The sequence below is a fragment of the Macaca mulatta genome, chromosome 2 (assembly GCF_049350105.2).
Source record: "Macaca mulatta isolate MMU2019108-1 chromosome 2, T2T-MMU8v2.0, whole genome shotgun sequence".
Lineage (NCBI taxonomy): Eukaryota > Metazoa > Chordata > Mammalia > Primates > Cercopithecidae > Macaca > Macaca mulatta.
Genome location: NC_133407.1, coordinates 155,385,349 through 155,410,129, shown reverse-complemented (window position 1 = coordinate 155,410,129; position 24,781 = coordinate 155,385,349). Strand labels below are relative to the sequence as shown.

Here is a 24,781-nt window from a genome sequence, read left to right as displayed (position 1 = left end):
AACCAATAATTTCTCTTGTATCCTGAAGGTGAGTTGGGTTTCTGCCACATACACTCAAGTGGAACCCTGACTTCACTTTTACAATTTATTGTATCCAACAGGATCACTTTTTGCAAGGCATAAACTATGCCCATTTCTCATCGAGTAAGAAATAAAATCCTCCACACCCAACCCATCACTTCAGTCATCTGCTGTCTCCCTGCCAGGCCTGTCCAATCACCTCCTTATCTGACCACCCTCCCAACCCACACATAACATGGCAGTTCCTCAGCAGCCGAGGCCACACCTCCCTGCTTCCTCAACACCCACAGTCTGGTCCTCTGGTCCATCCTCCCTCCAAGGTGGCCCAGGACTCCCCACAGGGGACACAGGCTCCAGGGGTGGGGCTGAGCAGAGCAGCCTCAGGCTGATGGCCTTTGTGGACCATGCGCCCTATCAGGAAAAAAACAGGGAAGCACCTCCATAACCATCCATTTCTTTATAAATGACATACTTTGCAACACTATTTGCATTTCATGTCTTAATAAAGCTGCATTCATTTATTTTTTTAGATGAATGTTTCAATAGAAAATCTCCTGTTTTCTTGCTTTTCACACCCTGTTATTTCCATTTTCTTGTCTTTCACACTCTATGGTGACTGCAGGGTCGTCTGGTGGGGTTGGGGCCGTGGCTGGACGGACTCTCCTTCCCACCCCCAGGTTGTTTTCCAAACTTTCAGTATCGTGAGTAGAAGGAGGCGCCCTGCCTGGGGAGGGCTGTGTGAATCACCCCATGGAAATACTGGCGCCCTGGGCTGGGGGCAGGGTGGGCCTGGTTTCCAGGAAGGGCTTGGGCAGGAAGCCAGGCAGGAAGAGGCTGGGGAGTTTCTGGAAAGGCAGCGCGGAGGGGCCTGGGGAGGCCAGTGGACCTCTCAGGGCAGGGCACTGGCCTCCCCTCTCACAGATGGGGAATCCTTGGCACTTCCTGGCACATGCCAGGGCATGGGGGTGGGGGCGGGAGGCCAGGGAAGGAGGTGTCGGCCGCTCCTCAACAGGCCTCTAGGGTGGGTGGCTGTGGACAAAGAGGGGAGGGTGGGATGAACTTGGAGGAGGTACCCTAGGGACTCCTTTGAGCCTGGCCGCCGCACCTACAGCCTGTGCTTGGGGCTGGGGGTCTCACTGTATGACCTGTACTTTCAGTCAGAAGGATACTTGGAATAGGAGGGGACAAAGGAGGGGGGCAGTTTAAAGAGGTCGCTGGGCAGAGAATCCCACTGATGGGTGGGGACGGAGCTGCTCCATGGGGGGCCCTCTCTCAGACTTCTGTAGCTCCCATGGCATCTAGCCAGGAGGGGCTCCCTCCCCACACAAGTGAACTCACAGGACAGAAATCCAGAGTGCAAGTGGGATAAGCAGCGTAGAAGTGTTTCTCTCTCATGGTGGAGTGGTTGATTCACTCATTCATCCACTCGTCCGTGCGCGCGTTCACTCCAAAACCACTGGTAAGCTCCAGGCTGCCCACTCCTTATTCATGAAGGTCCTGCCACCTTCAGATCCTGTGCCCCACCCCACAGTGACTGGCCTAGGGTAGAAATGCCATCCCAGTTGGCCCAATTGGGGCAAATATCAGGACTCTGGCAGGCAATACCTGGACAAAGATTTACACCTGGGAGAATGAGGGCCCTAAAGCAGCTGGAGGCCACTTGTCCCCCTGCAGGAAGAACTGTACTGAGAATGGATCCAACAGAGAAGAGAGCAGACCAACAGACGGGGAGAGACTGGCTCCTTGGATCTGTCTGAGTGCCTGGATTCACCTGCACCTGAAGCAAGTGCTACACCCAGAAAACAAGGTCCACTGAAGCCAGTTTGAAGCTGGTGTTCTGTTGTCTACAACCCAAGAATGCTGGCTGATAGGGATGAGTTGAGGGTGCGCAGGCACACAGCACCACCAGGACTGGGTGAGTGAGAGGGAGAGTGGGGTAAGCCACAGAGGGGGCGGGGGAGGGCACTGGCCCTGCCGTAGGGGCAGCCTCCGCCCCACCCCCACAGCCCCTTCCTCCATCTCACCAGGACCCAACTCGCTGACATCATCACAGTGGGAAACAGGAACTCCTCGACCTCAGGCCAAAAGATCCATCTGTTAGATCTATCTGGCCAGCCAGGGCTGATCAGAGAGGCAGGTGGAGGCCGTGTCGTTTCTAACTGACCCTGGAAGAAGCATGTGGTGGGTGTGTGTGGGGGTCCCTGCCCACCAATACGGGGCATCATCCGTGCTTAGTGATCACATCCAGTTCAGCAACCACAAGCACAGAGGCCAGCATGTCTGACATGGGACACAAGGCAGGGTCCTTGCTGCTCTGGCCGCTGCTCAGGTCTCTTCAGCTGGCGCCCTGAGAAGTCTCCCTCCTCACCCGTCCTCCTTGGAGTTTAAGCCAAGCTCTCCCCTCCAGTGGGCATCCTCCCCCTCAGCCTTATGAAAGATTCAAGATAGATAGATAGATAGGTTTTTTGTTTTTTTTTTTTTAATACAAGGTTTCACTCTTGTTGCCCAGGCTGGAGTACAATGGCGCGATCTCGGCTCACTGCAACCTGCGCCTCCCGGGTTCAAGTGATTCTCCTGCTTCAGCCTCCCGAGTAGCTAAAGTTGAGATTACAAGCATGTGCCACCACGCCCGGGTAATTTTTTTGTATTTTTAGTAGAGATGGGGTTTCTCCATGTTGGTCAGGCTGGTCTCAACCTCAGGTGATCCACCCACCTTGGCCTCCCAAAGTGCTGGGATTACAGGCATGAGCTACCGCGCCTGACCTGATTCAAAATATTTTTTAAAAGCTCTTCCTTAAAAATCTGTGTAGGATGGACTTACTGCAACCTAGCAGGCACCTGAAGAGACCAGGGATAAAAGTCGAGACCACAAGAGCCCCAGGAGAAAGGACAACTGTTGCTGAGGCAGGAAGACTCCAGGATAGCCTGTGGGAGCTGTTGGAAGGCAAAGCAGGCAGCAAACGCCCCAGGACGGAGGGGAGGGCTGCTGCAGCAGTGTGGGCTTGAAGACTGTTCCCCTGTGGGTCCTTCCCAGCACAGGGGAACAAGAAGACATGGTGTGGTCCCCTCTTCACAGAGCAAGCAGTCTGTGGAGAAGACGGAGCTCATCGGGCAATCCCTCCACTGGGGCCAGGAAAGGCTTCCCCTGGCTGGACCTGCAGGACGAGGGTCAGGGCTCAGCCACGTGGCCGGCCCTCAGCATCCGCCCCCACCTCCTTCTGTGTCCCAGACCCTAATGCAGAGGCTGGGAAACTAACAAACTACATTCCCCAGCCTCCTTCACAACTGAGTTCAAGTTAGGTTCTGCCAATAACGTGCCCTTGTGTGATTTGGAAGGCAAACAGAACAAAGACACCATCTCCACGTGACTTTGGGGGATTTTCTGCTGGTAAGTGAGGCATGGAGTTGGTGGGTCTCTCTGCAAAGACAATCCAGGATCCTGGCTTCAGCTTCTTGGGTGTCCAACAGCAGCTGCAGCAGTTGAAGTGGCTTCTAATCCCTGGATCACAGCTGAGATGCTACATTCTTTTTTTTCTTTTCTTTTTCGAGATAGTATCTTGCTCTGTCACCCAGGCTGGAGTGCAGTGGTGCAATCACAGCTCACAGCAGCTTTGACCTCTCAGGCTCAAGAAATCCTCCTGCCTCAGCCTCCCAAGTAGCTGGGACCACAGGTGTATGTGTCACCACACCTGGCTAATTTTTTTCTTTTTTTAATTTTCTGTAGAAACAGGGTTTCACTACATTGCCCACACAGGTCTCAAACTCCTGGGCTCAAGGGATCTTCCCACCTCAGCCTCTCAAAGTGCTGGGATTACAGGCCTGAGCCACTGCATAGCCTCAGATGCTACGTCCTCAAACCAGCAGTTCCCACAATGATCTCAAGACTCCTTACTCCCCAACTACAGCAGAGGTCTGGCGGCAGCTCCCCTGACAAGCCAGTTCCGCAGTGTTTTTCTAGGACCATCTTCAGCCTCGACACAGTCCACCAGCCTCTCCACAGGTATTGAAGCACCCAAATCCCTGTATTAAATCTCCTCCCACTTAAAACACCTAGAGTGACTTCTGTTTCCTACAACCAATACATCAGACAAAGAGGGCACCAAAGAATGTTCCAGATGAAGCCACTGGCATGAGTATAATCACCTAACCGAAGATGGAGGAGGGCGGGGTAGAGGCAGGGGTGAGGGCCTAGTTCAGAGTTACTGCATGATGTGACGAGAGCAGGAACTAGGGCAAGGACACTGGATGGAGCAGCAGGAAGGATGGGGTTGAGGAATAAGCCAGACTCGGCCACTGCCTGCCTGAGGCCATGAAGAATGACCTTGAGGTCTCAACCCAGGTGGATGGGACCAAGGAGATTCCATGTATCTAAGGAGGTAAATAAGGCCATGCATGTGAGTATGTAGGGGGACCTGGGCATCAGGCATGCAAGGGGAAGACAGACACACCCCCAGGCCTCATAGGACTTCTATTCCAGCAAGGGAGACGGATGACCCAGCGGATAAAATAATTTCCAAAATTATTTGGAACAACTACTGCAGAAAGATCCGAGGAAGAGTGGAATAGAAAGGGATGAATGGTCAGAGAAGGCCTCTCAGAAGAAGGGACAACGAAGTTCAGAAGTGAATGAAGAGGTTGGGCACAGTGGTTCACGCCTGTAATCCCACCACTTTGGGAGGCCAAGGTGGGTGGGTCACCTAAGGTCAGGAGTTCAAGACCAGCCTGGCCAATATGGCGAAACCCCGTCTCTACTAAAAATAGAAAATAAATTTTAAAAATTAGCAGGGCGTGGTGACAGGCACCTGTAATCCCAGCTACTCAGGAGGCTGAGGCAGGAGAATTGCTTGAACCGGGAGGCAGAGGTTGCAGGGAGCAGAGATCGAGACACTGCACTCCAGATTGGGTGACAAGGGTGAAACTCTGTCTCAAAAAAAAAAAAAAAAAAAGAAGTGAATGAAGAGCAAAAGAAGACCACTGTGGGCAACTGAGAGCACAGTCTAGGCAGAGGGAACAGAGGGCAAAGCCCTTGGTGTGGTAAGGAACTCGCTTTGTCCAGGGAGCAGACACAGCTACATGCCCCAGTGTGGCTGTGTGGCTTGAAGCTGAGTAAACAAGAGAGGAAGGGAGGAACAGGCTCCCAGAGGAGCTGGAGAGGTCACAGAAGCTCCCTGATGACCAGAGCCTCTGTTCAGCCAGAGCACTCCAGTGGAACACCTTGTGTCCACTAACAAGGCCTTGCCTCTAATTTGGCAAACGAGTAAATAATGTGTTAAAACTCAAATGTCCTAAGTTCTGGTTTTCCAAAAAGGAAGGAACTATACACACCAACCACCAGGGACCAGGCAAAAAGCATGAAAAGCGAGTCACAGGAGAGGGAACCAGAGGGAACCACTGGTTTCCAAACACCAGACCAGAGGAGACCAAGCAGGTCCACCCAGATAAGACGGAGAGAAGGTAAGGATTCTAGGTCAGATTCTAGGTCAAACAGGACATTTCTGGTGGCAGGCGGCAGTGACCTAACAGAACTGTCTTAACTGAAATTAGCAGTATTGACATAGGTAGCCGAAAAACCCAGACACGGGTAGGCCCCAAGTCACTGGGGCCTAAACACAACTGGTCAACCAGCACTGGTTTCTGTCTTGGAGCTCAGCCCACCTCCTCAGACGACCGCACTCTCCTCCTGGTGGCAGGATGGCTGCAGCAGTTCAGGCCTTACCTCTGCTCAGCCCTGAGGCCATGGAGAAACAGGGAATGCCTCTGGTTGACTATGGTCATACCATCTCCAAGTCAGCTGCTGTGGGCAAAGGAATGCAAGGATTGACTAGATGTGGCTGAGGTCACCCACACTAGGGCATGATGGGGTCAGCCGCAGTCAAATCACACAGGCTAAGAGTGGGTGAGTGAATGAAGGTGAATGTCAAAAGAAGAGGGAGTGGATGCTGGTCCACCAGAGACTTACAGCAAAGGGGCATCTACACCACAGCGCCACTGCTGCTAAGAATTAGCAGCCACGGAGGCCCCGAGCTCCTGTCGGACTGAGCACTTTACTCGTGGCCCCTCAGCCCATACCGACAACTGCAGGACGGGCACTCCTCATCCATGCGGGCAACGACTGTGTATCAAGCACCTTCTGAGCGCTGGCCCTTGTTCTAAGTGTCCCGGCGTCCCCAGTGAAGCAGGCAAAATAAGCCACGGTGTGAAGGCAGAGAGTGCCTCCCAAGAGCCCGAGACCGCGGAGGACAGGGGAAGGTTTAATTAGAGGCAGCACTTAAGGACCCAGGAATCACTCCTGGGGACGCAGCCTTGCACAGCTAGAGGGCCTGCGGGTTTGAGGAGCCTCGGGGTTAGGGGCACCGTGGCCGGTGAGGGAGTGCGGTCACGGGAGGGGAGGGCTGGCACCCTTGGGAGGGCTCGCGTAGAGGGGAGGCGTGGTGTGAACGGGACCCTGTCGGCTGCGTGTGGAGGGGAGGCTGTGGCCTGGGCTGAAGACAGAAGACCCCGGACGGGCAGCGGGGACGGGGACCCGGAGGTCAGGGTATTGGGCTCAGGGGCCGGATTCAGGATGCTTTCAGCGCAGAGCCAGCCTCAGAAGGGGCATGGGAAAGAGCTGGGGGTCTAGAGCCGAGGCGGGGCTGCCGTCCCAGGACGCGGGCCGGGCGGTACCCCACCTCGATCCTGTGCGCCCTGCCTCGGACGGCAGGGAGTGAGAGCGGCGGCCGCGGGCTCTGCGGAGAGACCGGCGCAGGCTGGGGCACCCGGCGTGTTTTTCAGGAAGGAAGCCTTCGCTCCTGTAACAGGCTGGGGCTCGGCCTGGCCCGCGGCCGCCCCACCAGGAAGCGCCCCGTCCGCCCCCTTGGGGCGCGTCCGCGGCAGGCACTTTTGAGGACAGGAAGGGGAGAGGTGACCTGATCATCCACGCAGCTGTGGCATTCGGGGACGGGCTGAGGACGGGGTTTCTTGCCATCCTCAGCGCTAGGGGTGACTCCAAGCCCCCGGGTGGGGGTGGGGAGTGGCCGGGCAGGGCGCCCGGCTCCACAATGCATCGCCTTACCAGGCCGGAATTCCTGCAGGACGCTTTGTTCTCAGATGGCAGCGCTGCTAGAGCCATCGGACCTGTGCGGGTGGGGGGGCGGGGGGCCCAGGGGCAGGCCAGAGCCAGGCCTCAGGAAGCTCGCAGCGGCTGCGGCGCTGGGCATTGCCCCACATGCCTGCCACCCTCCCCCGGGCACCCCCCACCCACCGGCGCCACAGCCCCCCCAGCGCCCCCCGCCCCTGGAGCCGCCTGGAAACTGGGCCAGGTCCAGCTGGACAGGCTGTGTCAACTCCAACTGGGGGGCTTCGCGGAAGCCACCCATTTCCTGCAGCCGTGCGGGCTGTGTCTGCGGCAGAGACCACCCCACCAAGTCCCGCTCTCCCTCCCACCCAGCCCTCAATGGCAACCTACTGGACACTGAGCGGGAGTGGTCCCTGGATGGCCCCCAATGGACACTCTGAAGACCTGCCCCTACCCCAGCCCCTGCCCCAGCCCTGGCAGACCATGCGACATCAGGAGAGCCGCTTAACCTCTCTGGGCTTCAGCTGCCAGCTCTAAAGAAGGCCAGAGACTCCCACTTCAGTGCAGTAAAGTAAAACATCCCTGAGAAAAGAGCCTTTCATCTTTGTCTCCAAGCGGAATGATGGAACCAGAACAATCTGAAGGGAAAGCACATTAATTTCAGTACTGCCTTGTGCTATTACTTTGGTTGGAATTTTTGAAAACAACCACATCCAGCACTTAATCTGCACTGGGCACTGCTCTAACTCCTCACCTACATGCAAGTGCCAGCAGCAGCCGCCTTGCCCTCTCCAACAAGAGGGCGAAGGCAGCAGGGAGAGGTGGACACGGTGCCCAGAGCCAGGTCACTGACAACCGGGTGAGACCCTGGCATCTTGGCCCAGGGCCGACGATCACAGACACTGAACCACACACATTCTTAAGACCCACTTTTTAGAGGAAAGTAGATTGTTCCCCAAAACTGCGTGCCGGTGTGGTGTGCATGTGTGTTAGAGTATGAGAGTGTGTCTGTGTGAATGTGCATCTGAGTGTGTACTGAGTGTGTGTGCATGTGGTGTGTGAGTTATAAGACTGTGTCGGTGTGTAGATTGTGTGTGTGTGTATGAGAGTGTGTCTTGTGTGTGTGACAGTCTAGAAACCTCCTGAGAAAAGCTGGCGAGGAACTAGAGAGTGGGGCAGGGGTGAGACTGGGATGCGCCTGAAAAACTTAAAGCGCCATTAGTCAAAGTTGAATTGTTTTTCTAAAGTCCTAATGCAAACAACATGTGGGGCAGGGCCCAGATGGTGCCCGGGAGCCCCTGACAGGGTCCTCAGGAAACAGGTGCTCCTGGAATGCTTCCTGCCGCGGGGCTGTGGCAGTGAGCAGGTCGCCAGGCTCTTTATTACCGTCAGGAGGGCCCAGCTGCAGCCCCGTCCAGCTGGGTGGAAACCCATGGCCACCGGTCACAACAGTGCAGACCTTGGTGGGCACAGGCCCACAGCTTCCCCAGTCGATGTGAGGTGCAGCCCTGGGCTGGGGCCCCATGTGAGGAAGCCTTTGCTCTGCCAATTCCATGGGGTTAGTGGCAAGAAGGTTATGAGCATCCTTAATTTGCAAAGCTATTGCCAGTTACTTCCCCAAAGGGTTGCACCACCAGCTGTGAATGCTAGGAATTGCTTCTCTATACCTTCTACAAGCAGGGAGTATCCTTGCCAGTCTGATGGAGGACAATGACATCTTCCAAAGGAAGGATTTTGAGCAGAAGAGGGAGCACATCATGCCTATCTGTATGTTAGGAGGGTCATCATGGTGGCCAGGTTGACTACAGACTAGGGTACAGTTAAGATAGTTTTCAGTCAAAAAAAATAACCAAAAAACTACTTTAGTGATTTAAACAAACAGGAATTTATTTTTCTCACGTGAAAAATCTAAGGTGCTGTTCAATGGCTGAGGCATGCCCGACTGAAATTGCTGTCAGTCTCTTTCCTCATGGTCACAAGATGACTGCCTTAGCTCCCACCATTAGATCCATGTTCAAAGCAAAGAGAAAGAGGAAAGGGGAGGAGTTGCACCAGCTGAGTCCCTCTCTTTCTGTCAGGAAAGAAAGGCTTTTTAAAAGTTATGCCCAGAAGATATCTGCTAATATATCATGGGCCAAAAATGAGTCACATGCTACCCCCAGCTATAGTGAAGTCTGGGAAGTATTTGGCTGTCAGCCTGTACAGTGAAAGGCAGCAAGGGAGCAGAAGGCTGGGGAGAGATGCTGGGACAACCTACACAGCAGCTATCTGGCATTGATGCTGTGGGTCACCCAAGGCCCTGCCCCACCTGGCTCCACTGCGCAATGAGCCCCCAGCTGCCCGCACACAGCTGTGCTCAGTGCTAGAACCAATGAGAGCTCAGCCCACAATACCAGGAGCGTTCTTCAAACTCCAGGCAGGCCTCAAAAATTATCTCCAGGTTTCTGGTGAGGGTTACAGGGCAACTTCCTTGTCTGTCCAGTGTGAGAGCAGCCAACTAGGTCTCAGGCCTCTAGAATGTTCCACCTGCCTTGATCTCTGGCACCCAAAAGAAGTCCAGTCCGGTGTTCAAGAGACCCACTGGTTCCCGCTGGCCCCCTCCTGGCATGGGATCCTGTCTAGCATGCCCATCTGGGCTGCACCTGGCTAACGGGCTGCTGTTTGACCACCTGCCCAACCTGTCCATCTCACTCCCCTGATATGGGTGGACTTCCTGATGCTTCCTGGGCTGGCGTTGACTCCTCTGCCTCACCATGGCTGCTGCCGTGTTGCTGTTGCCACAGGCTTCTGTGTGTAGGCACACAACCCTGGGGTGTCACCATCCTTTTTTTTTTTTTTTTTTTTTTTGAGATGGAGTCTCGCTCTGTCACCCAGGCTGGAGTGCGGTGGCGCAATCTCGGCTCACTGCAAACTCCCCCCGCCCAGGTTCACACCATTCTCCTGCCTCAGCCTCCCTAGTAGCTGGGACTACAGGTGCCCGCCACCATGCCCAGCTAATTTTTTGTATTTTTAGTAAAGACAGGGTTTCGCCATGTTAGCCAGGATGGTCTTGACCTCCTGACCTCGTGATCCACCTGCTTCAGCCTCCCAAAGTGCTCGGATTACAGGCATGAGCCACCGCACCAGCCGTCACCATCCTTTTAAAAATAATGTTAAATTGACCAGGCCCCATGGCTCACGCCTATAATCCCAGCACATTGGGAGGCCGAGGTGGGCGAATCATGAGGTCAGGAGTCCGAGACCAACCTGGCCAACATGGTGAAATCCTGTCTCTACTAAAAATATTTTTAAAATTAGTTGGGCGTAGTGGCAGGCACCTGTAATCCCAGTTACTTAGGAGGCTGAGGCAGGACAATCACTTGAACCCGGGAGGCGGAAGTTGCAGTGAGCCGAGATCGTGCCACTGCACTCTAGCCCAGGTGACAGAGTGAGACTCCGTCTCAAATAAATAAATAAATAATGTTAAATCAAAAAAGTATATGGGAATTCCATTTCCGGCAAAAGGATAGTGGGCAATATGCAGTCATCGTTCTAATGACAGCTGCCATTTACGTAGCACTTACTACAACCAGACACCGTTCTGAACATTCTATGTGCCTGCCAGCGATAGCCCTGTGTGGTGGGAATATCAGCCTCCCTATTTCCCAGATAATGAAACTGAGACACAGAGGTTAAGTAGCCTGCCCAGGTCACACAGTCATGAGTGGCCTTGTATTTTCTAGAAATAGTTAAAGTATATTAAGTATCTTTTTAAATATACAGCAGGGCTTGCAAAAAAAAAAAAAAGAAGAAAAGAAACAAAAATTCATTAGAGCCAAAAGTGGCAGAGGCATCAAGAAGGTGGAGCCCAACCCCATCCTCCGTCTCCCCACCTCCCCTCAGTGTGATCTGCACATGGAGACTTCCTTCCAGGGAGCACAGCACGGAAACAGAGAAAAGAGCAACTTTGTAAACAAGAAACCTGACCAAGGCGGGCTCACCCGTGCCGCTGAGTCATGTTGACAGCAGGTGCCCTTGCTAGGATGTGATGGGCAGTGCACTTACCTCTGTGGGCATCCTCCCCCAACAAACAATCCGGGTCTAACCAGGAGAAAAACACCAAATCCCGACAGAGGGACATACTACAGAATGCCTGACTGCACTGCCCCAAACTGTCAAGGCCATCCAAAACATGGAAAGTCTGAGAAACTGTCACAGCCAAGAGAGGAGCCTAAGAGGAAGACTAAATGTGATGGGGAGTCCTGCACAGGATCCTGGGGCCACTGAGTAAAATGGAGAAGCCTGAATGAGGCATGGGCTTCAGTTACACTGCATCAGCCTTGGCTGGCTAACGGTGACAACCGCACCACAGTAAGAAAAGACGTTAACACCAGGGGAAACTGAGTGTGGCACCTATGGGAACTCTCTGTACCATGTCGGCAACTTTTCTGTAAATCTAGAATTGCTCTAAAATAAGAAGTTTATCTAAACATAAGTGAAGGGCAGCTGAAAACTCCAAGTGCAGCACACAGAAACAGGCCCAGCGTGATGAGGAGATGGAAACTATGGAAAAGAGACCCCACGTCAGACAGCAAAAGGAAAATGCTCCCCCCTCAGTGACCAGGATTCCCGTTTGGGGGAACTGAGAGGCCGGGGGAGAGTATATGTTTGAAAAAACGATGGCTAAGACTGTCCAGTCAGACTCTATTGAAAATATAAATTCTCCAAATGGAGAAGCAAAAATCTCAAACCCGATAAATAAAACTAAAGCAACACCTGGATGCGTCGCAGCGAAACTGCAGAACACCACACACAGAGAGAAGTGTGGCACACACTGCGGCACCCGGAGCCCCCCAGGATGGAGGCCTGGTCCCCAGCGGCAGCAGGGCTGGTGGCCTGACTCTCGGCTGTGTCCCTCTCCAGGAACTGCTGTCAGCTGAATGCAGCTGCCTCTCCCCCCTTCCCTGTGGGTGCAGCTGGCATGGAATGACTGGTCCCAGTGGGGACCCAAAAGCCCAGCTCCAGAGTTCCCCCAGGATCCACTGAGGTCTGTGCCCATGCTGCTACCTTTGCTTCCTCAGAGGCACTGTCCCCAAGAAGACACCCCAGGACACACCCTAGAGTTTGTTTTCTGGAAAATTCAACCGACATCAAGATCTTCATTAATGTAGTTACATGATTCAAAAGTCCAGAAGCCTAGAAAGTAGACAAGTGGTCACTAGGAGTTGGGGAGGGAATGGGGAGTTAGAGTTGACTGGGGACAGAGTTTCAGTTTGGGAAGATGAAACAGTTCTGTGGGTAGATGGTGGGCATGGTAATGCAACACTGTGAGTTCACTAAATGCCTCTGAACTGGTTAAAATCAGGCCGGGCATGGCAGCTGATGCTTGTAATCCTAGCACTTTTGGAGGCTGAGGCAGTAGGATCACTTGAGCCCAGGAGTTTGAGATCAGCCTGGAAAACATAGCAAGACCCCATGTCTATTAAAAAACTAATTTATTAATTAAAATGAAATAATAAATGGTTAAAATCATAAATGTGTTCCATACATTTTACCACAATAAAAAACTGTCAAGTAGCCCAAAGTATAAAATAAATATCTAGCCGGGCATTGTGGCAGGCACCTGTAGTCCCAGCCACTCAGGAGACTGAGGTGGGAGGCTCACTTGAGCCCAGGAGTTCAAGGACGAAGCGACCTATGATTGCATCACTGCACTCCAGCCCAGGTGAGAGTCTGAGTCCACACTGATATCAATAAATGATTGAATACATTCATAAATAAGAAAAAATCTCTTATAGGGAATAATTTCAAATAAATTATGAAGCTACTCCATTCTAAAGCAAGGATAGAACCCCACCCCTTGAGTGTGGGCTACCCAGAGTGACATCCTTGAAAGTGTTCAGGATGGAAAGGGGGAAGGGGTAATCTTTCAGGACAGCAACCTGACAGATACGACCTATGCCAGGCGGTCAAGGCCAGCATCACAGTGGTAAGTCATGTGCCAGTGCCCACCTCGGATACGATGTGATGAGAAGGACGCTTACCTCTGTGGGCTTCCTCCCCAGCACTTATTAACATCTTACAGAAAAACTGCAAAGCTCGTACACAGAGCTCCTGTATATCCCACAGCCAGGAGATATACAGCCAGCGCCCTCTGTTATTAATATTTTATGTTAGCATGGTGCATTTGTTACTATTAATGAGCTATTAACTAAAATCCATACTTTATTTAGTTTTCCTTAGTTTTCACCTAGTGTCCTTCTTCTGTCCTGGGACTGCCTCCAGGATACACATTACGATTAGTCGTGCTTGAGGCTCCTCTGGGCTGTGACAGTTTCTCAGAGTTACCTGGTTGATAGTAGGGTAAGGGGAGGAGGTATAAGGTAACTCCCTGTACCAAGTGCTCAATTTTTCCATCAATCTAAAACTGTTCTAAACAATAAAGTATATTAATAATAATTTTTAAAGTACCAAGTAGCACAGGGTTTATAATAAAAAGCATTGGCCCCGATCCCTCTCCCTGGGAGCTGACAACCTTAATTAGTTCTGATTTTAGTTTTTTATTATAGTCATCTCCATACATTTAAATACTAAGCCTAAAACTACCATTATTTCATGTATCAACTTAAATCATGCTCTGTTGACTGCCTACCAGGACAGCCGAGCTGGACAGTCAGCTAAAACCTAGCTGCCGTACCTGCACCTCCTTCAGTTTTATTTAATGTATTTAGTTCCTCCATTTCAGAGTCATCAAACCTCAGTCTTTCTCGTGCCACCTTTGCAATTTTTGCTTCATCCATCTAGTGCCTACCTGTATTACCGTTTACTTACTACTTATTCTTTTAATTGATTTGCTTTTTTAAATGAAAGTACTTTAAAAGAAAGCATTTACTTCACTATCATTCTTTAAATCTTATGCTAAGACACATTTAAACTAGTATCCCTGACCACTGGTATCCCACCTGAAACCCTTGTAAGCACCCCTCCCACACTTTCAACTTCAAATCATATACTTAAACCTCACTGCTTCTGTGTATTTTGACATCTCTTGGGGAGACAGCTGCTTCTCTCCCCAACCTTCCCAACCTGCTCCTCCCTCAGATCTCCTACCTTGGTTGACAGGAACTCCATCCTTCCCATCATTCAGGCCAAAGCCTCAGAGTCACCCTGAGCGTTCTCTTTCACATCCCATGTCCACCTGGGTTTCTAACAGGCACTGCAAATATAACCTGACAATGCTGGAGTCGACAGTTGGATTTATGAGCCTGGAGTCAAGGGAGAAATTGGGGCTGAAGATAATCCATTTGGAAGTCATCAGTGTGAAGACGGTGCTTAAAGACATGAGACTGAGTGAGGTCACCAAGGGAGTGGGCAGATAGAAAAGGTTGGAGGACTGAGTCCCAGGGCCCTCCAAACTCCAGCAGCCCAGAGATGAGAAAGAACCAACACTGAAGGCAGATTCAGAGACACCAGCAAAGGAGAGGAGATACAGAGTGTGCTGGTAAACCTGCCCTCTGAAAATAAAGAAATAAACGCACTGATTTGTCGAGTTTGCCAATTTCCATGGTGTAAATACTCTCACTGTGGTCCATTTCAGGCTACCAACATGACGTCACTGAACAGGGAGTCAGGAGCTTTGCACATAGTCAATTCTTGCAAACTATTATGAGTTTGTCCTGCTCCCCACTGCCTGGAAACCAAGCAAACAGTGAGTTACAAAAAAAGAATTACAAGCATGAAAAGTGACCAACCATGTTAAATGCTGTTGACATGTCAAATTAGCTGAGGACTTCTGCAGTGATGGATGTAACATTTTGCCACACAAAAATGTTAAACGTAGATCAGGCAAGATGCAAAAAATAGCATAACTTCACACTCTGTAAAGTCAGGATCCCGAGTACAACTTTCAAACCAGAGCAATAAAGAGAGAAACAACTGCCTGGCTCATTTATTTTTCATCTCTCCTCAATTCTAACATATGCATTCAGGCTATAACTGTCCCTCTAAGCATGGCTTTAACTGCATTCCAACATTTGTACATTTAATATTTTAGTTATTGTTTGTTCAAAACATAATTTTAATTGCCATCATGCTTTTTCTCAGGCCTGAGAGTTTTTTTAAGAATACTGTTTGGCCGGGCGTGGTGGCTCATGCGTGTAATCCCAGCACTTTGGGAGGCCGAGGCAGGCAGATCACCTGAGGTTGGGAGTTCGAGACCAGCCTGACCAACATGGAGAAAACCCGTCTCTACTAAAAATACAAAATTAGCCGGGCATGGTGGCACATGCCTGTAATCCCAGCTACTCAGGAGGCTGAGGCAGGAAAATCACTTGAACCCAGGAGGCAGAGGTTGCAGTGAGCCGAGATTGCACCATTGTGCTCCAGCCTGGGTAACGAGAGTGAAACTACATATCAAAAAAAAAAAAAAAAGAAAGAAAAAAAGAATACTGTTTACTTTCCAAACATTTGAAGACTTGGTTATCTTTTTAATGAGTATTTCTAACTTAATTATATCATGGCCAGAGAATATATTTTGTATAATTTCAATTCTTTGAAACATTTTTGAGACTTGTTTCCCAGTATGAATCCATTTTGGTAAATTTCGAATGTGGGCTTGAAAAAAAATGTGTAACCTAAGTAGTTGTTGTATCTGTCTGAAGTTGGCTGATCATGTTATTTAAATCTGTATATCCTACTGATGTATTTCTGCTTGTTCTATGAGTTAGTGAGAGAGGCAAGAAGTATATAAAAACCTCCTACTATAATTGTGGATTTGTCCATTTCTCACTCTTTTTTTTTCTTTTTCAGTTTTCCAAAATGAGAAGCATCCGTTTCTTCTTTTCTGTTTTCTGTTACCTGTTGTCTCTCCTGGCGTTCATTTGTGTACTCTTGTTTCTGCTTGTGCCTAGCTACTATTATTGTGTGCTTGACATTAAAATTTTAAACCTTGTTAATAGAAATAATGAGACCTAGAATGCTGCTATCTTCCTCCAGAAAGGTATTCAAATGGCTTCTTCCAGGTGCCGAGGGCACGAGCAATCCTAAATCCAGCTGTAGAGTTTGATATTATCTGAAACTGAGCAAGCAGGTCTCGCCAGGACTGATGTAGGTCTCCTCCAGTCCACCCATATGCCCAGGTGTCCTGCTGCATGGTCCCAACCAAAAATGCAAGCTAGGAACCAGCTCCCACCACCTTCTCTCCATTACCCTCACAATCTGCGAAAGCCCCGCTCAGCCCTCAGCCACTTCTTCTGATGCTGGCAAGCGCCCTCAAGGAAAAAGTTATCCCAAATGCTGAGTTCACCTTTCCCCGCGTTTCCATTGCATGTGTTTTGTGCAGCTCCTCTGGGCGTCCTCAGTGGAGGGGTTGCTACAAACCACCTAGCGCCTTTGCAAAAATCAAAACTCTCACCTCGTTTTTCAAAGGAAAAAGACAAACTTTTCACTCCACAGGAGTCTCCCCTTTCAATTCCTAAAGAGATCTCTACCATGATATTACATCAGGAATGTGATGAGAATCTGAGGGAAAGGGTGTGACTGTGGACTCCTAAAGGTAGGCAGTATTAAGAACAGAGCTGGCAACTCACAGCAGCCAAAATGCTAATACAGAATTCTGTTTCCACCAAAAAAAAAAAAAGCCAGACATGGTGATTCACGCCTGTAATCCCAATATATTAGGGGGCTGAGGCAGGAGGATCTCTTGAGCTCAGGAATTCGAGACTAACATGGGCAATATAGTGAGACCTCATCTCTATTAAAAAAATTAACAATTAACTGAGTATAGTGGTACACACCTGTAGTCCCAGCTACTTGGGAGGCTGAGACAGGAGGGTTGCTTGAGCCTGGGAGGTCAAGGCTGCAGTGAGCCATGATGACACCACTGCACTCCAGCCTGAGTAATACACCAAGCCTTGTCGCAAAAAAAATAAAATAAAATAAAATTTAAGCCAATGTCTTCAGTTTTGGTTGAATTCACAGCTACCATTAAATCTTCCGAGCACATAGACAAGATAGAAACACCACTGCCGCTTGGTGACAGTGTGCTTTAATTGTAGGGAATGGGAAACAAAGGCCCGAAAGCAAGTCACTGATTAAAACAGCATCACCACCAGAGGTTTGAGAGCCAAGCCTCTGCCTCAAAATCTGACAGGGAAGGTACAGTCTAGAAGACAGATTCTGGAGACATTCTGGAAAAGAGAGACTGAGTACAGTACAGCCCCTGGTCCTTTCTTCCTTCTGCCCTAGGCCCCAGCTCAGCCCATCTGCTCATTTTCCCCACCCCTAGTTCTCACAGTAGGGAACAGCTTATTTACAAGGGGAACTCTAAGGTCTCAGGAGGAATTTTGGTCAATATTTTAGCCACTTCCTACATTCAGCCTTGCTCAAGGTCTCTCTTCTTGATTGTATTGTCCTAACCTACTTTCCCATCAACATAAATAGTATTTCTAGCTCGTGTCCTAACTGAGAGAAATTTTGTGTTGGAATTGCTATTGGGAAATCTCTAGTGACTCTTCATGTTAAAAGAGGAGGAAGGGGCTGGGCGTGCTGGCTCACACCTGTCATCTTAGCACTTTGGGAGGCCAAGGTGGGAGGATCATTTAAGCTTAGGAGTTCAAGAACAGCCTTGGCAACATGGCAAGATTGTATTAAATACATATATTCTGTATTAAATATATATATTCAATAAGAAAGAAGAGGAAAGGAAATTCAGAGAACCTCGGCTAAATCGCACAAAGTCACAACTTTGGTTGTAGGGCCTGGGTACAGCAGCCACCTCCTGACTTACTGACCCTCTCCACATTGCCTCTTGGCCACACCATCTTGTCCCAGGCCAGGGCTTTTGCAGCCTGAGCTGTGTCGGGGCCGGGGGTGTCGACATTGAGGAACTGAATTCCCAGAGACTATCTACATGGGATCTGCGGAGGCTCAGAGTGTGGTGCTGGTGAGTACAAAGGGAGGTTCCAAGCCCTCCCTGAGCCCGTGAGCACCTTACATTCCCAACCAGACTATAGTAGGGCATGCTGGGGCCGCCTCCAATGCGGCAAGGGGACACAGCTGGACACAGGGCACTTAGCTGGCCAGCCTGGTGGGTCTGCAGATTGATCCTGTCCTGAGTAAGACTTTTGCAGTCAGACCCTGGCCCTGTCATCCTCCAGCCTCAGCCTCCCCAGTCGCTGGAGGCCACAGGTGTGCACCACCATGCCTGACTATTTATTTATTTATTTTTGTAGAGATGGGGTCTCACTTTGTTGCCTAGGCTGGCCAACTCCTGGCCTCAATCGATCCTCTCACCTCAGGTTGTGTGAATCTGAGTGAGTCCCTTCGCACACTTCTGCACTCCTCCCCTGCCTGTTCTGTGCTGTGGCTGTGGTGACACTGCCCATTCCACAAGGCTGTACTGAGAATGATGTGAGTTACTGTATTCAAATTGCTTAGCACCATGCCTGGCCCATGGCACATGCTCAGTGTTAGCTGTTACCAGAAAGAAAAACTGAGGAAGGCTTCATGGCACATGGGATGGATTTAGCTAAGGCTGGGATAATCGCCACCTGCCAAGGGTCCACCCCGTGCCTGGTATTTCCCAGAGTGGCTGCCAGCGTCACGATGACCATGACCTTGTGCTCAGAAGATGTCACCACCCGGCTTCAGAGCTGGAGTTAGTGACACTCAGAGAAACTGAGTGAGTTGCCCTGCTGGCAAGTGATGGAACTAGAGTCTTGTTCCAAACTAGGCACTTTACATATTTTACCTAATTTAATCCTCCTGAGAACCCAGCTGATCAGTGCTACTCGCTCCATTTGACAGGCCCAGAAACTGTTAGCCCCCTGCTTATGTTTAAACTCCTGGGCAGCGGCAAAGTCAAAATTTGAACCCAGGACCTCCAGGCTCCAGAGTCCTTGCCCTTGGCAATTGTACTCTGCTCTCCGGCAAGTCCACTGCAGGTGCTTGGTCCATTTTGCAGAACCAAAGCAGCGATGTGTGCTGGCTGTGGGGGGCGGGGGGCAGCATGGCCCCAGCTGAGGGCTTGCTGAGGGAGGGAGAGAAGCTAGAACTCGACATTTGGATAGAAGTTTCAAGGGTGCTGTTGCCCAGGCCAAGCCTCTGCTTAAACACCCTCAGGGATGGGGGTGCTCACTGCCAGTCTGCTCCACTGTGAATGGACTTGATGGATTAGGAAGCCCTTTACTCGAGGAGAAGTTCACCACCTGCAACTCACTGGTCTCTGCTCTGCCTTCCTGAGCCACACAGATTTTACCCTCATGTGAAACGATGATAACAATAATAAGAATGCCATGGCAACTACATATTTTTTGAGAGGGTCCAGTGCCCTAATCACTGTGTTTTGGGCTTTTTTGTTCATGTACTATCTCATTTAGTATTTAAAACTAACTACTGTGCCCATCCTCACTCCACCCCAACAAAGACAGGAAGTGGCCAATTTACAAACTAATTGTGTTCCTAACATTCTTTTGTAAGGCTGTTGTTTGGATGACTAAACCGCTTTCCCACATAAACAATGTTATAAATGGCTGTGGGTGTCCCCACTAGCCCCCCGAAGCCTGGTTTGCCCATCCCACCTGAAGGGCCCCCACACATTTACAATGAAAGAGAACAGAACAGAGTCAGGTTAGAACCACAGTCATTAAACAATGAAGGGAAAAACTGATGTTGGGAGAAAGATGTTTGTTGTCTCCAGCGCTGGCTGCCTCAGGAAGCGCCAGCCCAGAAGAGAATGGCCAACTTCCCGCGCTGGGGCAGGGGCAGCCTGGGAACAGCTTCAAAGCCAGTCTCTCCCACTGATAGAACCAGACAGCACCCGACCCAAGATTTTACCCAAAGAATGAACCCTATGTTGGGACGGTGTGGAGCCTCAGAGGGGTGAGCCAGACCTGGACTTGCCGCTTCCTGCATGTCTGGTCCCAGGAGAGCTACTGGACTTCTCTGAAGGTCCCCATGTGGGGAGCAGAAGCACTACGGTCCTTCCTGGGGCCCACTGAGGACACAGAGATAGTGGGCGTCAAGAACTTAGTATAGGCCAGAAGCGTGGCTCACGCCTGTAATCCCAATACTGTGGGAGGCTGAGGCAGAGGGATCACTTGAGGCTAGGAGTTTGAGACCAGCCTGGACAACATAGCAAGACCCCATCTCTAAAAAAATTGTTCTAACAACTTAGCACAGTCTCTGGCATATAGTTGGTGCTCAATAATGGTGACTCGTATTGTTAAAAATAATAAAAGTTCAAGCCAGCACGGTGGTTCACATCTGTAGTCCTAGCACTTTGGGAGGCCGAAGAGGGCAGATCATGAGGTCAGGAGTTTGAGACTAACCTGGCCAACATAGTGAAACCCCATCTCTACTAAAAATACAAAAAATTATCTGGGCGTGGTGGCGGGCGCCTATAATCCCAGCTACTTGGGAGACTGCGGCAGGAGAATCGCTTCAACCCGGGAGACAGAGGTTGCAGTGAGCCAAGATCATGACATCGCACTCCGGCCTGGACAACAGAGCGAGACTCCATCTCAAAGTAAATAAATAAATAATAATAAAAGTTCTGCAAGGCCCATGCCTGGGGGAGAAAAGAAGAAAGAAATGGGGAAAGAGAGGTCCCAAATGCCAAAGGCATGGTGCAGGGTCCATAATCTGGGGAGGGGATTTTTCCTTTTTCCGATCTCAGATCTTGCTCAGCCTCTCTGCATGGCGATGCATTGGGAATTAAAAGTGAAAAAGCCACAGAGTGCGGTGACTCATGCTTGTCATCCCAACACTTTGGGGAGCTGAGGTGACAGGATCGATTGAGGGCACGAGTTGGCCAGCGTAGGCAATAAAGTGAGACCCCATCTCTACAAAAATAAATAAATAAATAGTCAGGCATGGTGGTGCACACCTGTGGCCTCCAGCGACTCAGAAGGCTGAGGCGGGAGGATGGCTTGAGCCCAGGAAGTTGAGGCTGCAGCAAGCCGTGATTGCACCACTACACTCCAGCCTAGGGGCAGATCAAGACCCTGTCTTTAAATAAATAAATAAAAGTGGAGAAGAAACCAACAGGTGCCTTATGGGGACTCGGATTTGGAAATAGGTTGAGAGGCTATCTGCAGTCAGTCAGCACAGCCTTGAAGCCTCCTGATACCCTGGGCGCCCATAGAGTAACTTCAGACAACAGAGAACTCCACAGGCAGGTGGAAGCGACCTGAAGAGGAGGTTGGACCACCGCCTCTGAAGCTGGGGCCAGTGGTCATGGTCTTCAGACTGCTAGTTCACCAAGAGTTTTTAACTTTAGGACGTCATTTCCCATGATTATTTGCATAGTGACCTTTTAACCAAGGACATCTGCAAAATTCCAGTCCCAATGTTCAGTTTGATCATGGCCTGATCAAACTTTAATGTCCACAGGATACTAAGGAAAGAAAGGTGGATGTCAGATGGAAATGACATGCTCATGACAAGAGAAGGGCAATGGCACTTGGATGTGTTTTAAAACACTGAGGCTTTGCAGTAGTTCAAATAGAGACAAGGAGGAGGAAATTGAGTTGTCACAGTGGTTAGAGAATGTGCCAGATTCCACAGAAGCTGCACTGAGGCCATCAGCACCACATTCCTGTTTCAAGCAAGACAACATCATCCATTGGCACAAACTAATACCATTCACTTGAATTTTATTCGTCTTGTAATTTTGATTGGATTTAACTTATCTTTCATTTTCATCTTGTTGAAGAAGTAGAAAGTACCAATGTTTAGTTTTAGGTGAGCACAGATTGATTGAATGATTGATTGATTGATTGATTGATTGGTTGATTGACTTTTTAGAGACAGGGTCTTTCTCTGTGGCCCAGGCTGGAGTGCAGTGACTTGATCTCAGCTTACTGCGGCCTCAACCTCCTAGGCTCAAACGATCCTCCCACCTCAGCCTCCCAAAGTGCTGGAATTACAGGTGTGAGCTACCATGCCTGGCCTCATATTTATATAATGTTAAAATAAGCCAAAGTCATAATAGCCAAAAGGCGGGAGACCTCAAGTGTCTATCTACAGATGAATAGACAAATGAATGCGGCCTGTCCCACAATGGACTCAGCCTTAAAAAGGAAGGAGGTTCTGAACTGTGCTGCCACATCGGTGACCTCGGAGGACATGATGCTGAGTGAAATAAGCCAGGCACACAAAGTCAAGTCCTATGCGATTCTATTCATATGAGATCCCCAGCAGTCACATTCACAGACACAGAGAAGTAGAAGGGGGCTGGAAGAGGGAGAATGGGGAGTCAGTGTACAATGGGTACAGAATTTCAGTTTGGGACAATGAAAAACATTCTGGAGATGAATAGTGGTGAGTGTTGCACAGCAATGTGATTATATTTCATGCCAATGAACTCTACACCTTAAATGGTTATGGTGGTAAATGGTATTGTTTTGTTTTGTTTTGTTTTGTTTTGTTGTTCTGTTTTGTTTTGTTTGAGACAGAGTCTCACTCTGTCGCCCAGGCTGGAGTGCAGTGGTGCAATACCGGCTCACTGCAGCCTCCACCTCCCAGGTTCAACCGATTCTCCTGCCTCCTGAGTAGCTGGGACTACAGGTGTGCGCCACCACATCCGGCTAATTTTTTGTGTTTTTAGTAGAGACGGGGTTTCACCATGTTAGCCAGGTTGGTCTGGATCTCCTGACCTCATGATCCACCCACCTTGGCCTCCCAAAGTGCTGGGATTACAGGCATGAGCCACCGCACCCGGCAATTTTATTGTTATAGGTATTTCACCACAATAAAAATAGATATATAAAATAAAGGTATGAAATCAACACTGGGAATAGGTGAGGTTTTTTCCTGTTAAAAGACCTTGGGTTGTCTCAGGCCAAGACAACCGGAGCCCTCAGACTCATCCTTCTTCCAAGGAGTCCCGTCCTGAGACGGCAGAGGAGACTGCTCTCCCAGCAGCATCATCTCGGCTGACCTCGCTGGAAAGGCAGCTCTCTGTGGCCAGGCCAAGAGGGCTGGGGAGACCAGGAATCATCGACCCATGATGTTCCCAAAACCTGCCTGTGCATGGCAGCCACCAGGACGGCCTGTCAAAATGAAGATGCCTGGGCCCTGCCCCGGGCTACTGAGTCACAATCTTTAAGGGTAAGGAGGCCTGGAATCTACACTTCTAACAAGCTTCCCAGGCACCTCTGAACACCCAACATGCTAGGGTGTCAGGCCTGGCAGCACAGAGGCCTGGAGGAGCCCAGGTGTATAATCCATAGAGCCGACTTCCCCACTGCCTGCTACTGCCTGCTGTGTGACTATGAGCAAGTCATTCAGCCTCTCTGGGTGTCAGTTTCAGACCATTTTGTTGGGCACAAAAACGGTTATGTTGGGAAGGGCTTGTTTTGAGGGTTAGCAACAACATACATAGAGTGCCTGGTGCATAACAGGTGCTGAATAAATGGTGGTTGCAGTTAGGATTCGAGAGCTGGGAGAGACCCACCCAGCTGGCGCCTGATGAGAGGTGAGCAAGCCGCTCCCGCACAGAGGGCTCCATCCCAAGTGCACATGTGTTTCCTGCAAGGGGAGCACCTTTACCCAGGGACGTGGATGTGGCTTGTCACTTTAGCTCTGAAAAATGGGACAGAAGTTGTTGAGGGGAAACCCCTTCTCACAGAAAGCAGAATGGTGCTTCGGGAACCCCCCTCCTCCTTTTCCCTCTGCCACCCCCAATCTAGAGCTGGCTCCACCTCACTCTTATCATCAAAAAGCCTTGCCCCTGACCGCAGGCTCGCCCAGGAAGAGAAGTAAGGCTCACCTGCGGTTCCAAATTTTGCTGTGTGGCTTTGAGAAAAATCACATAACCTCTCTGAGCCTGAGGTCCTTATCTCTCACTAGTGGGAGGAGGGTGACGCTGGTTCATTCAGGGCATACTGATTGTGATAGACACGTCCTCATCCTCACAGGCAAACAGTCGGGTGGGAAGATCAGGCTTTAGTGAAACCACTGCAAATATCTCATTGCAAAACAAAATATCTACCTTAGAAAGTTGTGATCAGGTGATGGCTTTTCCAACTTTTTTTTTTTTTTTTTTTTTTTTTTTTTTTTTAGCAGCAGAACCCTTCGTTCAAATGAAGCCTTACCCAGGAATAGGTCATGGAAAATAGCTGAAAGGGAAGTTGCTCAGAGGCTCTGTGACTGTCACCAGGGAGCCCGAGGGCTTCAAGGAGCACAACTGGAAACCACAGCTTGATGCCTGGGAGCGAGGGGTGAGGAAAGGTCCACAGTGGCAGAGCAGAGTCCTGGCACATTGTGGGCACTGCAGAAGCCATCCCCTGCCTGAGCTCGTCATCTCTGTCTCACCATGTCAAATGGTAGTGGGTGGGTACAGGGGCCAAACTCGGTCCCCAGACCCCTGAGTGTCTCTGGTGCCAGAGACCCCACAATACCTAGAAGCCTCCGTCCACCCTGGCCCAGGGTTCCTAGGGGCTGAGATTCTGGGGGTCCCTGGAGGCGGGAGACGCTGAGTCTAGGCAGGCTCGTGCTGGAAACCAGCTCACTGCAGCGGACGACTATCTGATGGAGCGCTTCCTTCATCAGTGCTAATATCCATGTAGCGAAACAATGAAAGGGTTTCCTATCAGTTCCAAATAGGACGTGAAAAACTCTCAGTGCTAAGAGTAGAGGATGCTAGAATAGGGCAATGGGAAACGCCTGAGTCACCGGAGGGCCTCTTTGATTCCAACAGCCCAATCGCTGAAAAGGAAAAAGAGA

At 50.2% G+C, this 24,781-nt stretch overlaps 1 long non-coding RNA gene across 1 annotated transcript in view; it reads right to left on the bottom strand.

Moving 5' to 3' along the window:
- LOC144339354 (uncharacterized) overlaps positions 1 to 24,781 on the bottom strand; it is a 204,903-nt gene that overhangs the window by 157,376 nt on the left and 22,746 nt on the right. The gene's annotated exons all lie outside the window — the stretch shown is intronic.